Raw genomic sequence first — 17087 nt, 5'->3', positions numbered from 1 at the left:
ACGTGCACGAAAATCAAATAGCTGTTTGAGGGGTTTACATCATTTCTACCATGGGGGAGATGATTTTCAGCCAGATGCAAGAGGAAACACACAGAAGAAAAACAATCAACCAACACAAAATTGTGTCTTGAGTATAAGACAACAAACTTCTGAAGGAAAGTATTTCTAAATGCATTATTTAAAATTAAAGCATTGAGATTTAGAGACGATAAACAAGTTGTTCCAAGTTCGAGTCATCGGTACAGCCTTAAGGCACTGACCCCAAAGCTCTCTTTCAACTACCCACGCTACTCCTCACAGTCATGAGCTGCAAGGAGGAAACAATGAACATTGCAAGTTAGTGGATTAGAGGAAAGAGTTAAAGTTTGGTATGCTAAAATGGTATGCAAAACGGACCTTAAAACTATCATTTCTGGGTTTTGTCTTTGAAAGTTCAGAGGAAACAAATGCAAGCCTTTATTCTTGGATTTAGAAAAAGATCTGCAAAATCTACAAATTGGAAGATAGTACCTTTCAAACAGGGAGCAACCAGCTGCGATAAAAACTAGAAGTGGCCCTGGGGCTGCTGGTTCCTATTAACCACAAAGAAGGAAATACAACCAGCAAACACACAGCACCAATGATCAAAGTGAAACCGATTTCTTAAATCTCCAACATTAAATAGACGAATATATGCCAGTAAAGTGCAAAGAAACTAAGTTAATAGCCCCAGCAAGTACTGTCATCCTAACCTAAGACATTTCAATGTCTCAGTGTCAGGAATCAAAGGAGACTTTAAGCAAAGCAAAAAAAAAAAAAAAAGGAAAAGACGTTTGCGTTTCGTTGAGGCCTGCACTCGGTGCTGGAAGAGTGTGCCGTTCTGTTTTGGAGAGGGTCAGGGAGTATATAGGAAGAGAAAAGAGAGACCCGTCCCAGCTGCCCATTCTTAGCCCCTTCCCGCAGTCCTGCACCCAGCCCTCCTTTGCCGCTGGCCAGGACCAAGCGTCTACAGGGCGCGCCGAGCCCCCTTCCCAGCCCCGTGCCTTGCACTCCCAGGACGCCTTGCTCGCGGGATCCCCCCAGGAGCCGGACCTCCCTCTGAGAGCCCTGGAGCTTCGGCTCCAAGCCGGAGCCTCGAATTGCCCCGCGAAAACCAGCCGCCGCCTCCCTCCACGAGGACGTCCTCAGTCCTGCCCGAGTCAGCCCACCCGGAGTTCCCCCGCAGGCCAGCCCTCGCGGACCGGGTCCTCCTGCACTCACCGCCGGGCGGCTCTGGGCTGGCCCGCCTCGGGCCGGCCGGGCCCCGTGGGGGGCAGCCGCGGGGTGGAGGCGGGACCGCCGGGCGCGCGGGGCGCACTCCGAGGGCGCGCCGACGCACAGGCGCGCTCGCGCCCGCGCTCCCGCACCGACTCCCCCTCCGCACACCCACACGCACACGCGGGCGGCGCGCGCCGAGCCGGCTCTCCGGCGGACGCGAGCGCGGAAGCGCGAGGAATCCCTGGAATGAGGCGCCGCCCGCCCTCAGCCCGGCACTGCCGGGCTCCGCCTGGCCCGCCAGACCACGCCCCCGGACACGCCCCTCCCACCGAGCAGGTGGGCGGCCGAGGCCAGGTGAGCGGGCAGGGAGGCGGGGGCGGGGCCTCGCGCACCCAGGAGAGGCGTGTTTCCCCTCCCCCACCCGCCGCACGCCCGGCGGCGGCTCGCACCTACCCGGCGGGTGCGGACGCGCTCGGGCGGGGAACCGCCGCTGGGGGCCCGGAGCCGCGCTGAGCCCCCGGGAGGAGGCGCCAGGCCCGGAGGGCGCGAGGACCCCGCATCTCACACACATCTATGCCCCTCAAGGCCCAGCCGGTGGAACACCTTCAGTGAGTGTACACGCACAAACGAAGCTTTTGTGCGCGCCCAGGTGCCTGCTGCTGTGGGCCGGGCACGTTCCCCACACGCACACGGTGGGCCCACGCAGCAATGGACACAGCACACGTGACACCAACGTCCACGGCTGAGCCGTACTCCACACCCACTGGACCTGCCGCCCCTTCCCCGCCACGCGCGGCCGGCAAGTGCCAGAGCCTCTGAGCACGACCTGCGGCACCACTGCTGCCCTCGGCTTCAGACCCGCACCCGTCCCCTTTTCGAGAAGCAGCCGCTGCCGGGGCGTCCAACCCCTCCGGCGCCCGGGGACGGTCGCTCCCACCCGGCTCACCCGCGGGACCTCAGCGCACACGAGTGCCTCCCGCACACCCCGGGCTCCCCGCTCCCCGGGACTCCGACCTGGACCGCTGCCTCACTCTATCGTTACCCACACACCCAAGCCAGACTGCCCAGACAGGCCGGCGGCCACACGTACCTGCAGGTACAGGTCGCACTTGCTCGGGGAAGTGTGTGCTCAGGTGCCACTGCGATCAGAACGGCCGCTGCAGTCCCGGACACTCAGACGCGGCTCGGCTTCCTCCCATTACAGCATTTTACACTCCACCACTCACTCCTCTCTGTCTCTCTCTGTCTCTCTCTGTCTCTCTCTCTCTCACTCTCTCTCTCACACACACACACACACACGCGCGCGCGCGCGCACTCACGCCCCAGGCGCCCAGCAGCGTCTATCCTCCCCCTCCCTCGCCCGGAGGAGGAAGTCCTAGTAAATGAAAACAGTGTGGAAGGGAGGGAGCGGAGGAGGGAGGGAGGGAGGTGGGAGTGAAAAGAGCCCCTTCCAGCCGCTCACACAGCAGTATTTGCTGTGTTTGGCAAACTCCAGGAGTCCACAACCCCGGCTGCTCTGAAATGTGCCCGGGGAGGGGCAGAGGGGAGGAGGTGAAACATTTCTAATTGGTGCAGGTTCTTATTACAGCAGCAGCGTAGACATGTGACCACGAAAAGAAAAGCCCTGTCTTTAATTTTTTCCTGTCATTCTCTAGAGATTTGGGAGGAGGGGGGTTAGAGGGGGTGGAGGCCTGATACTCCGGTCTCCGGCAGCCCTTGCCCATTGTTTTCTCGTACTGCCACAATTAAGAAAACATTTGCTTAACATATCCAGCCGCTAACTTCATAAAATAAATAGTCAGAGACTGGACTTCCTCTGGTTTGCTTTAAATGGCTTCGCGTTGCTCGCCTTCTGGCTGTTCTCAAACCTGGGTCGTTATTAGGAGCTCCTGCTACTATAGGGCTTTCCCTGGGAGAAGGCTCTGCTGAGAGGCAATGATAACAATAAAAAGAAATACCAGCTTACATTAATGCTGGGGGAGGGGGTAGAGAGGCGGTGCTTTGCCTTTTTTAAACTCTTATGGCATCTATGACCTAATCTGATCATATCAGATCACAACATATTACCTCATTTGATCTTAGCCCCCCACCCCTGGGTAGCAGGACAGGTATTAATAGTTCCATTTTACAGCCAGAGTAGATGTTCTCCCTAAAGCAGGTAGAGGTGTTGCCTGTACCAGAACATGGGTCTTATGGCCTCTGGTGAAATACACTCTCCTCCAGGCCACACAGGCCGATTGTAAATGGGAACCCAAGTGACAAGTCAACCCTAGCATAGCTGCCCCTGGTCTCTCAGTCCCCAGATTAAAATTCACAGATTAAAGCTGGGAAGGCTCCTAGTCTTCCCAAAGATATTTTTACTTGGATATTTTTACTTAGACTCCATGTTACTTCATCACTAGTCTCAGACAAGGAGGGAAAAAAAAACCACCCTGAAAAGATCATAAAGAGGAGGTTTCCATCCTGCCAAGTTAGGGCAGGGCATGAGGAAAGAATGAGGACTGTATGGGCAGATTTCAGGAAGTGTGGCAAGACAGAAAAAGGGCTTGAGATTTGGACAGACCTGGATTTGAATCTGTTTGTGTTTGTTATAGGATTTTGGGTATGTCATCAAGCTCAGGTTTCTCATCTGTAAAACAGATAATTCTTACCTTGAAGATCCATTGCAGGGACCAAGGATTACGCAGAATATTGAATGAATACTCACATCTTCCTCCTTCACTCTTCCTACCTTAAATCCAGTCCTGCTGTGGCACCTTATAAACAGACACCCATTTTAACATGGGGGATGGGAATATAATTTGCCCAGATAATGCAGATGAATAATGATAGCAATAATAATACAACTACACATTTATAAAATGGCTTTGGGGTTTACAAAGTGTTCCCACATATCATTATCTCATTTGATTTTTATGACAATTCTGCCATTTGTATGCTGCTAAATGATTTCCATTTGGGGTCAGTGTGGAGGTCCTAAAGCTGCCTCTTTAATTTCCATCACTGCTCAGTGCAAACCTTACTCTGCAGATAAATCACGGGGACAGAGGGTCTTTTCTCATGGATGTGACCAGTCTTCGACCTTTCCAAGAATTAATCTCACTGCTTCCCTTACATCAGCATTAGTGTGACTTTGCTCTAGCAACATCGAAGCATGGTTGTTTGAGCCTGGCTGTTTTAGTTGTGCAGAAGAAAGACACACTCAAGTTATCCTACGAAAAAGGGGGTGTGCCTTCAAGACTGGAACTGGAACATGTCAGATACATAGACTATTCACACAATGGGATATCAGCAGCCTAAACAAATGACATATGCTAACACATAACAATAGGGATGAATCTTTTTTTTTTTTTAACGACTTATTTATGTTAGAAAGAGGGAGAGAGAGAGCGCACAAGTGGGAGGGGCAAAGAGAGAGGGAGAAAGAATCTCAAGCAGACTCCATGCTGAGCTGATTTCACAATCCTGAGATCAGGACCTGAGCCAAGTCTGTGGCTCAACCTACCATGCCACCCAGGTGCCCCAATAGGGATGAGCGTTGACAATATTAGGTGAAAGAAGTTAAGTCCCAAAGGATTACATACAGCATAATATCCTTTTTGTAATGTTACAAATAAAATGAAAAAGAATTGTAGGAGAACATACACCTGCAGTAACACTAATACAAAAGAATAAGGGGATGATGACCAGAGGATTCAGAGTGGTAATTACCTAGGGAGGGGACTGCATTGGATGGGTGGGAGGGGTCACTGGTTAGATGGAGGTTATCATCAAGCTCCTCACTTTTGGATGGTGGATTCACAGGTTCACTATTAACAATAACCACTTAAATGATGGTTGCAAAACAATATGAATGCCTAAACCACACACTTAAAAATGGTTAAAATAGTAAATGTTGTGCTATGTGTATTTTACCATAATTTTTAAAAAGGGGGAAGGGAGCTTTAGGAAAAATACACTGGGCAACTTTCTAAAAACAAAACAAAAAAAAACTTGCTGAAGTAGCTAACTGAAAAAACAAAGGTTGTACAGGGACCATTAATGAAAATGTGCTTCAAACCAAGGATTTTATAAATGCACCAGAAATTTATTTTTTTAAGTAAACTCTAGACCCAATGTGGGGCTTGAATTCAGGACCCTGAGATCAAGAGTTGCATGCTTTACCAATTGAACCAGCTGGGCACCCCAGAAACCTTTTTAAAAGATTTATTTATTTATTTTAGAGAGAGAGGGAAGGAGTGGGGGCAGGCAGAGGGAGAGAATCCTCAAGCAGACTCCCCAATGAGTGCAGAGCCCAAGGCAGGGCTCTATCTCAGGACCCTGAGATCATGACCTGAGCCAAAATCCACAGTCAAACGTTTAACCAACTGAGCCACCCAGGTGCCCCCAGAATTTTTTTTTTTTTTTTTTTTTTTTTTAAGAAAGAAAGAAAATCCAGGAGGTAGGTGAGCAGAGGTTGAGAAAAAACAAAATTTGCCCTGAATTGATCATGGTTGAAGCCAAGTGATGGGTACAGGGCGTTTGTTATACTGTTCTGTCTGCTCTTGCCTATATCTGAAATTTTTATATGAAAATATTAAAAAATTAAAAGGAAAAGAAAGTACCAAGGACCAAAAGAGCCTCTGTGGACTATTATCCTTACTCCTCCACAGTCCACAGTATCACTGGCCAGTCTTCCTCTCCGTTTCTCTGGGCCCCTCCCTAGCTTAATTCCTTACCCCTCCACCAAGGAGCTTCCTGGTCACTACTGCTCCTTGTGGCTTTTGCTCCCCTAGTAATGGACTCCCTTTGTATCATCATAGTTCACATTGTTCATGGAGACAATCTGATTCTTCTCTTCCTACTTGTCCATAGAAAGGGCATCAATCTGATCTACCTTGAAGTGGGGTGTCCGTGAGGGTCTGTGAGGGCCCGTGACATCAGGCACAGTCCAGGAGGAGAAAGGATAGGGCAAGGGAGAGTGGGAACTATGGGATATATAACAGCTGCCAGCAGGTGAAGATGGGGTGGCACCAAGACTCTGACCAGTGCAACACGTTGAAAGGCCCTCAGTTGTTCAATCAGGTGAGAGTAAGTCCTTTGCTCTTCCATTTGCTCTTTACAATTTAAGGCTCTGCAATGACTCAGTATTGTAAAAACAGTGTTTTTTCCCACCACCAACTTCCCAGTAAGTAGTTTATTTTCCAATACGTACTCTCATGTCATACTTCTAAGAGGGAAATTGGGGAAACACCAAGATGGCTGCCAATTTGAAGTGCTCATAGTATATAGAGACTCATTATTCTCTCAGTGCATTAACCTGCTGAGGAAGAAATGTCCTTTTCTTCCCCATGGCCCTTTGCTTATAATGTGCTCACAGGAATTTCTCCTGTTCTCCTCTTCACACCAAATTGTTTTCACAAAGAGCGCTGAGGGAACAGAAGATATGGGTTCTCATTCAGAAGATGTGTGTTCTCTAGGTGATGATGTGGGCCCATGAAAGTCATTTTACCCCTATGGGTCTAAGTCTCCACACCTGTGAAGAACTTAGATCAGATCAGATTTGGCAAACAGGTGTCATCTTGAGCACCAGCTCTGTCTGGAGTCCTCTCTTGAGAAGGACTCTAAGCCACAACTGAAGTTCAATGAAAAAAGAAGTGTCAAGATGGATTAGTAATGTCTGCTCTGGGCAGGGAATAGGAACTAGTGTACTGATGTTTGGCATTTCTGATTAGAGGAGCTCTAAAAATTTCTTCTAGCTATAACTTCTCTTTTCTCATTAAGTAGGAACAGGTGAATTTCTACTTTTCCAGAGACCAAAGTAACCAGTGGAAAAACTCAAATGATCTTATTTCAGTGCAAGAATACAGAATGAGAAATTAATGAAAGTAATAATGATACCTAACATTTAACAAGCACTTGCTAGGGTCTGGACACTGTTCTAAGTGCTTTTTTTTTTTTTTTTAAGATTTTATTTATTTATTTGACAGACAGAGATCACAAGTAGGCAGAGAGGCAGGCAGAGAGAGAGAGGGAAGCAGGCTCTCTGCCGAGCAGAGAGCCCGACACGGGGCTCGATCCCAGGACCCTGAGATCATGACCTGAGCCAAAGGCAGAGGCCCAACCTACTGAGCCACCCAGGTGCCCCTGTTCTAAGTGCTTTAAAACAAATATCTAGTTTAAGCCTCACAACAGCCCAGTCCTATGAGGTAGGGACTGTAAATATCCCCATTATTTAAGCGAATGAAGAAACTGAAGCACAGAGTTGTTAAATAACTTGCCCAGGGTCTTAAAGATAATAATGGTGCAACTAGAATTGAACCTTGCAGTCTAATTCTGGAGTCTGCATATTTAGCCTGTCACTGCACATCAGATATGGGGGGGGGGCTTGATAGTAATGCAGACTCTTAGGCCCCACCCAGACCACCCAGACCTACTGAATTAGAATGTGCATTTCAACAAGCTCCCCAGACGATTCATATGCACATTACCCTTTGAGAACCACAGGTCTACACCACATTATCCCTAGCAGGGTTTAGCCACCACTATTAAAAGCTTACCATATTGCATGTACTGTGCTACACATTATGCTCATATAATTGCATTTCATCCACATAAAAATCCTAGAAGGGAAATCCTACAAGATCAATGGATTGACCAATGTCAATATTCTTTTTTTTTTCTTTTTTTTTTTCCCCCAATGTCAATATTCTGGTTGTGATATTATATTGTAGTTTTGCAAGATGTAACCACTTGGGGAACGGATACGTAGGATCTCTCTGGATTACTTCTTAAAACTGCATGCACATCTATAATTCTCTCAAAATAAAAAGTATAATTTTAAGAATCCCATGATGTAGGTTTTATTTTTCCTACTTTTATTGTTGAGGCAACAGAAGCTTTAAAGGAGCTAAGCAGCCCAACTTTGCAAATAAGGATTGAGATCCTACTATGTAATTTTGTGGGCACTGGGGACACAGCAGCAAACATTGCTCTCACTGAGCTATCATTCTATTGCAGGTGGTCAGAACTCAAACCCAGATCTGGCTTGCTAAGTAAGTCCTCTACTGCTCACATTTTGGAATGTGGTAAATTAATAGGGCTATGAGTGATTAACACATTTGCAGAATTTCTAGCAGATGTGTATGAAAGCATCTAACAGTGCCAGGCACAAGGTAAGCACACAGTTAATTCCCTTTCTTTCTCTCCTTGCAACCCGTTTCAGAGCCCACAAATGAGCCTCAACCTCCATGATGACCCAAAAGGAATTTTACCCTTCACCCCAGCTGGGTGAAGTCCTGTAATAGGACCATTTTGAGCAGCAGTAACCCAAGTCTCAAATTGTTTGTGGAATTCACTGAAGGTGATATTCCAAGGTTTGGAGCAGTACCATTTGAAACCCATCAAGGAATCAGTGGTGAATATTTTTCTGAATGTCAGCTCTTTTCCTAGCATGGTTCTGAATGAATGCTCTTAAGCAAGACCAGAGTTATGGCCAAAACAATTGCTTAGACCTCAGATCCCTGAGTGATATCTGTCTAACTGATCCAAGGATTGGATTTATCTTCACACAAGGAATTTTCCTTCAAATGCCATAAGAACAACTCATCTTGGCAATAGATGCTTGCCATCTTTCTTAAAGACAAACCAGTGGGCTGGGCAGGAGATAACAGGAGCCATCTTCCAGAGAAAAGAATGTTGCAGGTGCTGGATTCAAGGTCATCGAGAATTTGACCACAGGTAACTACCTCTCAGACAGAGAATGGTTTGAGCCAGGGAACTTACCAGAAATGAGCATGCACTTTTCCTCTGAGTATAGAATCACTCAGAGGACAATACCACCTAGGAGAGAAATTCTTCAAACCAAGATTGCCACATCTCTCTTGGCTCTCTTGCTTTGCATTCAGCTCTTACAAGCATGTGCTATATATAGGCAAGAAGAAAGTAAACAAGGAAGGAAGAAGATCAACATTCCTAGTAAACAAGGAAGGAAGAAGATCAACATTCCTTGCACAACTATGTGCAAGGCACTCTACTGAGCCTTCCCATTTAATGCAGCTTAATCGTATGAGGAAGACATTATCAACCCCATTCTGCGGATGAAACAATAGGGGCTAGAGAGGGTAAAACCTTTGCCTTAGTAGTGCAGAGCCAGGATTCAAACCAGCTGTCCTGATCCTGATTCAACCTTTCAATCATATCATTTTCTTACCCAGAAAAGACCCTGTTGAGAATCTCTAAGTAAACCATTAAATCTACTCTTACAGATCAACACTTCAACTCTTAAGGGAAATGTCTCCTTTTGGTGGTCCATCCCCTGTGGGCTACCATATGGAACTGCAATTTACTGAGGTTCTAACATCATTTTTTACATCATTTGTCGAAGGATAGAGAAACACTTGGCACATGGGAATTACTGAGATGTCAGCATCAGCCAGACCAGAGTTCAAACCCCAGTCCCACCATTTTCCAGCCTCATGACACAGGACACATGCTTGGACACTGCCCACCCTTCTATCTTCTCTCCTATGCATTGGTGATAATTCCTACTTAGAAAGGGCTGGTAAAACAAGTACTGACAGACAAATACAGACAGAGAAAGACAAATATTGTATGATCCACTTATATGTGGATATGCGGACTCTAAAAGGAAGGAAGGAACGAACGAACGAATGAACAAGCCAAACTCACAGAAAAAGAGACCAGATTTTTGACTGCCAGAGCCAGGGTTGGGAATAATAGGAGAAAGGTGGTCAAAAAGTACAAACTTCCAGTTACAAGATTAATGTACAATATGATGAAATTGTAAACCCTGACGTCTCGTATATATTTGAAAGTTAAGAGAGTAAATCCTAAGGATTCTCATCACAAGGAAAAAAAATTTTTTTCTCTCTTTCTTTTTTCATATCTATATGAGGATGGATGTTAACTAAACATCCTGGTGATGGTTTCACAATATGGGTAAGTCAAGACATTATGGTATCCAGTGTTATGTGTCAATTATATCACATTAAAACTGGAAAAAAAGAAAAAGCCCTAACGGGGGGGGGGGGAAGATTTGGGGTTTTGGGTTTTTTTTTAAGCTTTAAGTACTTAAAAAGATTGTAAAATCATTTAATGGCTGTTTTTTCCACTTCATCATTCCTCTGTTTGACCCTACAGTTGATTACTTAAGACAGCTTTAAAATCCAAGTCAACCCTACTTAGGCTGATGAATTCATATTAGCTTCTGTATTTTTAAAAAATGTTTTTGTATACATTAGAACAGTTGCATATTCAATAAAAGAGGCTCCAGTTCAAAGTCTAATTCATTCCTACTGTATATAATGCTGGCGTCCCCAATAAGCAGACTGTGTTTGAAAAAGGGCCCCACAATGTACGAACCTATTTTTGAAAGAATTTGATATATGTAAATAAATAAATACCCATCTTGAGCAACCATGTCTTCATTACACTATGTTTACAGTTTAACATGCTTCTGAATTACATATATAAGGAGGCTCCATAAACTTTCCAGTGCTTATTGGCAGTAGGGAAAATAGGTTTGGGTCCAAAATAGATGAGGTTTCTGCACAGAAGGAAAAAGAGAAGGGCAATGGTGGTTTTTTTTCCCTTCCAGAGTGGGAGCTTTGCAAAGAAGAGTAAGCTGATGCCTCAGGGTGGTAGGTAATGTCATCTCTATACCCTCAAGGTTGCTTCAGAAGCCAGCGGGCTGCTCAGTTGCCTTCCATCTGTGTCTCCCCAACCCACTCCTCCCCCACCTCCAGGAACTTAGTGTGGACCCTAGGTTTGCACTGTGAGGGGCCTTGATCTAATTAGGGCAATTCTTCCTCTCTTCTTCCTTCCTTCTAACTTCCCATCCTCCTCTCCCCCCCGCCCCCCGCTTCCTTTTGTCTAGAGCACCCTCTGTTTGCCAATTGCCACTCTAGATGTTAAAGCTGTGCCTATCAATAAAACAGACAAAGGTCCTGCCCTGAAGGAGCTTATACTCTAATGGGGGAGGTGTTGGGGAGGAGGTGGGAAGAGAGACAATTAGCTGGGAAACATAATTTAAGTCAAATAAGTTACCTTAAAAGAGTTAAAAATAGTAGTAAGAGCATTGAAAAAATACAACAGGGACATGGAATAGAAAATGACAGGTAGTGGCTGCAGAATGGCCTCAGTCTGACAGCGTGATCAGGGAGGGCTTCTGTGAGGAGGTGACATTTGAGTTGAGAACTGATTGTAACAAAGAATCAGTCATGCCACAGTCTGGGGAAGGATTTCCGGGCAGGAGAAATAGCAAGTGCAAAGGCTCTGGGACAGGAGCAGGTGCACCCTGTTGAAGAACCGTGTGAGGGCCAGAGTGGCTGCACCATACGTAATCTGTGAGGGAGAGAGATGTTTGAGATACAGTTGGGGAAGTAGGCGGGCTATAGGGAGGAGTTCAGACTTTATTCTGCATGTAAAATGAAGCCATTTGAGGGAGTTTAGAGAAAGGGGTAACACAGGTTTGAGTTCTTAAAAGACCCCTCTAATGGGGCACCTGGGTGGCTCAGTGGGTTAAACCTCTGCCTTGGGCTCAAGTCATGGTCTCAGGGTCCTGGGATCGAACTCTGCATCGGGCTCTCTGCTCAGCAGGAAGTCTGCTTCCCCCTCTCTCTGCCTGCCTCTCTGCCTACTTGTGATGTCTCTCTCTGTGTCAAATAAATAAATAAAATCTTTAAAAATAAATAAATAAAAATCCCCTCTAATGACTGTATGGAGAATAGGCCGTGGGGGTGTCTTAGTCTGTTTGGGTTGTATAACAAAAATGCCATGCATGGGGGAGCTTAAACAGCAAACATTTATTTCTCTCAGCTCTGAAAGCTGGAAGTCCAAGAGCGAGGTGTCCTGTATATATTTGCTGTCTGGTGAAAGCCAGCTTTCTGGTTCTTAAGTGAGCATCTCTTTGCTGTGTTCTTACATGGTGGAAGGAGCAGAGGGGCTCTCTGGGGTCTTGTATAAGGGCACTAAACCCATTCAAGAGTGTTCCTTCCTCGTGACCTGATCACCTTCCAAAGGCCCCACCTCCTAACACCATCACATGGGGGTTGGGCTTCAGCATATGAATCTGCAGGTTGCAAACACCTGATCTGTAGCTGGCAGGGAGACAGAGGCAAGGAGATCAGGTAGGAGACTTTCACAGTCTTTCAGATGTGAGAGGATGGCGGGTCAAAACAAAACAAGAGATTAAGGAAGCCAGGAGAAAAAATTCGAGGTGAGTTTTGGTGATATATGTATCAGTCAAGGCAATGTCAGCTATTGCAAGAGCTGACCCGAAAAGCTTGATGACTTTTCACATAAAGTCCAAACAGGTATTCTAGAAGAGCCAGGGGCTGTCCTGCAAGTGGTGACTCAGGAACCCAGAATCCCTCTGTCTGTGGCTCTGCCAGCCCCAGGACCTCAGAATCCTTTGCAGGATCTTCTTCATCCAGCAGATGGAGAAAGAGAGCATGGAGAGGACACACACGTTTCTTCCTGGGCCTAAGCATACATCACTTACCCTTAATCCCATTGGTGAGAACCAGTCACATGACCTCACCTGAATGACGGGGAGCTTAGAAATGCAGTCCCCATGTGGGCAGCCACTTCCAGGCAACAATTCTAGTCTATGGGAAGAAAACTCAGATTCTTAGTGTCCAACTGGCCATTTCTGTCATGATAGAGTTGGCAAATTTTCTGGTGGATTGCACATGGGGTTTGAAAGAAAATGAGGCCTCTAGAATGACTCGTTGGCTTTTGGACTAAGCAAAGGTAGAGGTAGTCATTAGCTGAAATGGGAAGTTGGGAGAGAAGCAGATTTATACTAGAGACAGGATATAGCAAAAGACCCATCTTGGCCATAAGCAGTATGAGCTGCCTATGACACGTCCGAAAGGAAATGTTGAAAAGACAGTTGGTTATAAGTCAGGACTGCAAAGGAAGGGTCAAGATTTAGGATTTAAATGTTGCAGTTCCCTTTACCCAAGGCTTCAATTCCCACACCTTCTTATACAGGTATGGGACCCTCATTACGCTTGACCCTCAACGCATTAACTGCATTAGCATAATTTTACCCCTCTTTAGAGACAATGTAATTCTGCAACCCATGAAATGATAACTGTTACTATTACATGCATTCACTCATTCAATACATAATTTATTGAGTGTCTAATGTGTGCCGGGCCCTCGTGGTTAGTAGTGTCTACCCCATGAAGGCGCCATTCTAGCAGGAGAAGATGATAAATAAATAAGTATACTGTGTGTCAGCGGCCCTAAAGAACAACGGGGTGGAGTAAATGAGAAAATACCAGGGAACTCAGGCACTGGAGTTACTAGAGGCAGGAAGACTTCTATAATAAGAAACACTTGAGCAGAAACCTGAAGGAAGTTGAGAGTTTATGCAAACAAAAATGCAGATGCAGGGGCTCAATCAGCCAGAAGGGTTATCCAGATAACCCAATGTTTGCTTATACCAATTTTGTGTCTATATATCTCTGTGCTATACGGGGGAAGTGTGTGCCAGGAAAGGGCAAAGCAAATGCAAAGGCTCAAAGGCAGAACAGTACCTGGTATGTTCCAAAACCAGCCATGAGGCCAGTGTGGCTGGAGTAGGTGGGAATGGGGAAAAGTGATAGAGGATGAGGTCAGAGAGGTGGGGGGTGGGCAGGCCATGCAGTAACCAAAACAGATTTTTTCCCCTAACATCTTCATGTAACTGGAGAAGGAGGGAGAAAAATCTATTTCCTGGTGTAGAAATTTTTGCAAAGAAAGCAACACACAATCAACAACTTCCTGTGCAATTCCCAAAATGAAACACTTTCAAAGTGGAAGATTTGCAACCAAAATAAGAAAGGGTAACAGTTTCACAACATGGAGCACAGAATGCACAATGTTTCCTCTTGCAGCAGGTTTTCTTCACAGTTAATTACAGCCACATGTGAAGCGCACTCCAATCTGGGGGGAAGCATTTTTAGCCAGCACCGTAAGAGATCCGGCCACACACTTCCCATCCCTCATACTCCAAGCAAGACCACTTGCTTGATTAGCTCAGGAGGATGGGAACCTTAAAATGCTGCAATGATAAATACTCGGTTTTCTGAATCTCAACTCCAGAAACTGAGCCAGAGGCCTTTTATTAGCTGGTTTTTAGAACATTAGAAGAAGCTGGTTTAAATGAAAAACAAAACAAAACAAAGAAACAAAAAAACCTTTTTCCAAGGGGTACACAGTTTCTCAAGCCTGTTAAATTACCTTCTGGGGTTCTCTCTTGATCTGCCCACTATGGTGAGAGCCATGAAATGGAAAAACCAGCAGTGGAATCTAGGCCTTTTGAAGCTGCTCTTTATCACTGTGGGACTTGTCAGACAGTGCTCAGCAATGACTGCAAACATGTGGGCAGGGCTCCACAGGTGATGCTCATGGGGTTGTCTTAGTTAATGGTGACATCCCTACAACCGGTCCCATTTTCTCTGTTTTATAAGTAAGTGAATTGTGGATATCAATGAGGTTTTGGCTCCCCAGCATCTAGAGGTCCTTCCTATTTGGGAGAAATTCTTCATTGGCTAGGTTTACAGAAGCCGAAGAGTGCCCTATGGTCCCTCCCTGGCAGCCAGGAGGTGGGCAAATGGTTTAGGCTCAGCCAACCAGATGTTCCTGCCCAGGATCTTGGTGGTGGTGGTGTCAGGGGTCCTGGAATGGCAATGCCTGAGCCAAAGTGGGGAATCCGGTGCTAGGAGAGTCAGAGCTGCTTCCGTGGAAGCCCTGACCACCCTCTCCAGCTCTGACCACTTTCTGAGTCTGGTTCTCTAGCCTTCCCACTTGTTTTTCAGCCACCCAATCCCTATTCACTAAACTCCATTTCTGCTTATATTGCCAGAGACCATTTCCGTTCACTGTAACCCAGAGCCCTGGCTTAACGTTAAGTAATTTGCAGATCCCTAAAAAAGAACAAAAATTCTGGACTCCCAGAGTTGATGTATATTATCCTTGTTCTCATGTCACTTGCATATGTATAAGCTCCTTAGAGGCTTGTAGCTCGGTCTTTTTTTTTTTTTTTAATTTTATTTATTTATTTGACAGAGATCGCAAGTAGGCAGAGAGGCAGGCAGAGAGAGGAGGAAGCAGGCTCCCCGCGGAGCAGAGAGCCCGATGTGGGGCTCGATCCCAGGACCCTGGGATCATGACCCGAACTGAAGGCAGAGGCTTTAACCCACTGAGCCACCCAGGCGCCCCTTATAGCTCGGTCTTAAGCAGCTAGCGAACACAAACACATTAACAAGGTAAATAAAGCAATGCCACAAAATTACCAATGTTGACATTAACAGCATTGACCTAATATGACAGATGGTGCTGCTTTATGAAATTAAATAGCTGTTAATTATATGAATGTGAAACTGACTGATATGGGCTCATGTGTTTTCATTTTACTACTACCATGGACCACTTGATGACTTCTCTTTTTTCCATTCAAACTTCTGTGAACACTTCATTCGTACAGCTGATCTTGAGGTCATTTGCTCTTTACTTTGCATGGGTGCACCATTCATTAATGAAGACTGGTGATCTTTGGTTCTTTGGGCTGGGACCATTGAAATTGTTCTACTTGCCTCTAATTCCATTGCAAGCATAAACGCAAATGCAAGGATTCAATCAGCTAGAAGGGTCATCCAGATAGCCTGGTATTTGCTTATATCAGTTTTTTAAAGGTTAACATCAAGAATACAAAATTTTAAAAAATTCTCCTACAAAACTCATAAATTCCTAAGAATACATTTGTAAACTCAGTTTCTGAAATCATGGCAATGTAGTTAAGGAGCATAAGCTTTGGAAAAAAAAAAAAAAAAGAAAGAAAGAAAGAAAAAAGGAGTATAAGCTTGTGAGTTAAAGAAAAAAAATTCTGGTTTTGAGTCCTAACCCCATCCTTTAATAGTCTTGGAATGGTGAGCAAGTTGTAATCTGAGCCTCAATTTTCTTTTTTTTTTTTTTTTTTTAAATTTTATTTATTTATTTGACAGAGAGAGAGAGAGATCACAAGTAGGCAGAGAGGCAGGCAGAGAGAGTGAGAGAGGGAAGCAGGCTCCCTGCCGAGCAGAGAGCCCGATGTGGGACTCGATCCCAGGACCCTGAGATCATGACCCGAGCCGAAGGCAGCAGCTTAAACCACTGAGCCACCCAGGCGCCCCTGAGCCTCAATTTTCTTACCTGTAAAATGGAACAAGAATATCTATCTTTCAGGACAGTTGTATTAAACAAGATGATTGTGTAACTATAATAAATGGTAGTCATTGTTGTTATAGATGTCCTAATTGACATTCAAATTGGTTAACATAGTTGCCCCAGTTCATACAACCAGTTGGTCCCAGAGAAAGTCCTGGAACCCAGATCCCCTCAACACCTCACGTTTTGTTTTTAAAAGCATCTGTGCTGAGCAAGGCGAAGCCCCTAGGAGCAGCAGCCTACCTGATAGGGCTGTGCTCCTAGGGAGCTGCTGTCTGGGAGATTTACACTTCGCAGGTTAATTCAAGGTTAATTTCATGGATGATCATTCAAAAAACACATGATCACATTATTCCCCTACTTGGAAACTATCCATTTCCTATTCTTTATACCTATGGTTCTCCAAAAGGGGTCCCCTGATCAGCAGGGACTTGTTAGAAATGCAAATTGTTAGAAATGCAAATGCAAATTCTCAGGCCCAATCCCAGACATACTCCAGCAAGAAGGTCTGGTGGTGAGGTCCAGCATCCTGTGTTTCCCCGAGCTCCTGGGATGATCCTGAAACATGCTAAAGTTTACAAACTGTTGCACGCCATCAAAAGAAATGAAATCTTGCCATTTGCGACAATGTGGATGGAACTAGAGGGTATTAT

At 45.6% G+C, this 17087-nt stretch overlaps 1 protein-coding gene across 3 annotated transcripts in view; it reads right to left on the bottom strand.

The window, feature by feature from the left end:
- The window catches only part of VGLL4 (vestigial like family member 4), a 154996-nt gene extending 152242 nt beyond the window's left edge, over nt 1-2754 (bottom strand). For 2 of the 3 annotated variants that reach the window (XM_080816800.1, XM_080816798.1), the window contains exon 1: nt 2327-2754. The gene's annotated coding sequence lies outside the window, so the exon portion shown is untranslated. Of the gene's footprint in view, nt 1-1239; nt 1420-2326 lie in introns of those variants that run through there. The other variant, XM_080816799.1, reaches the window with a different exon arrangement.
- Nucleotides 2755-17087: the final 14333 nt, after the last annotated feature.

This window comes from Martes martes, assembly GCF_963455335.1.
Source record: "Martes martes genome assembly, chromosome: 1".
NCBI classification, from domain to species: Eukaryota; Metazoa; Chordata; class Mammalia; order Carnivora; family Mustelidae; genus Martes; species Martes martes.
This window is presented reverse-complemented; position numbering and strand designations above follow the sequence as displayed.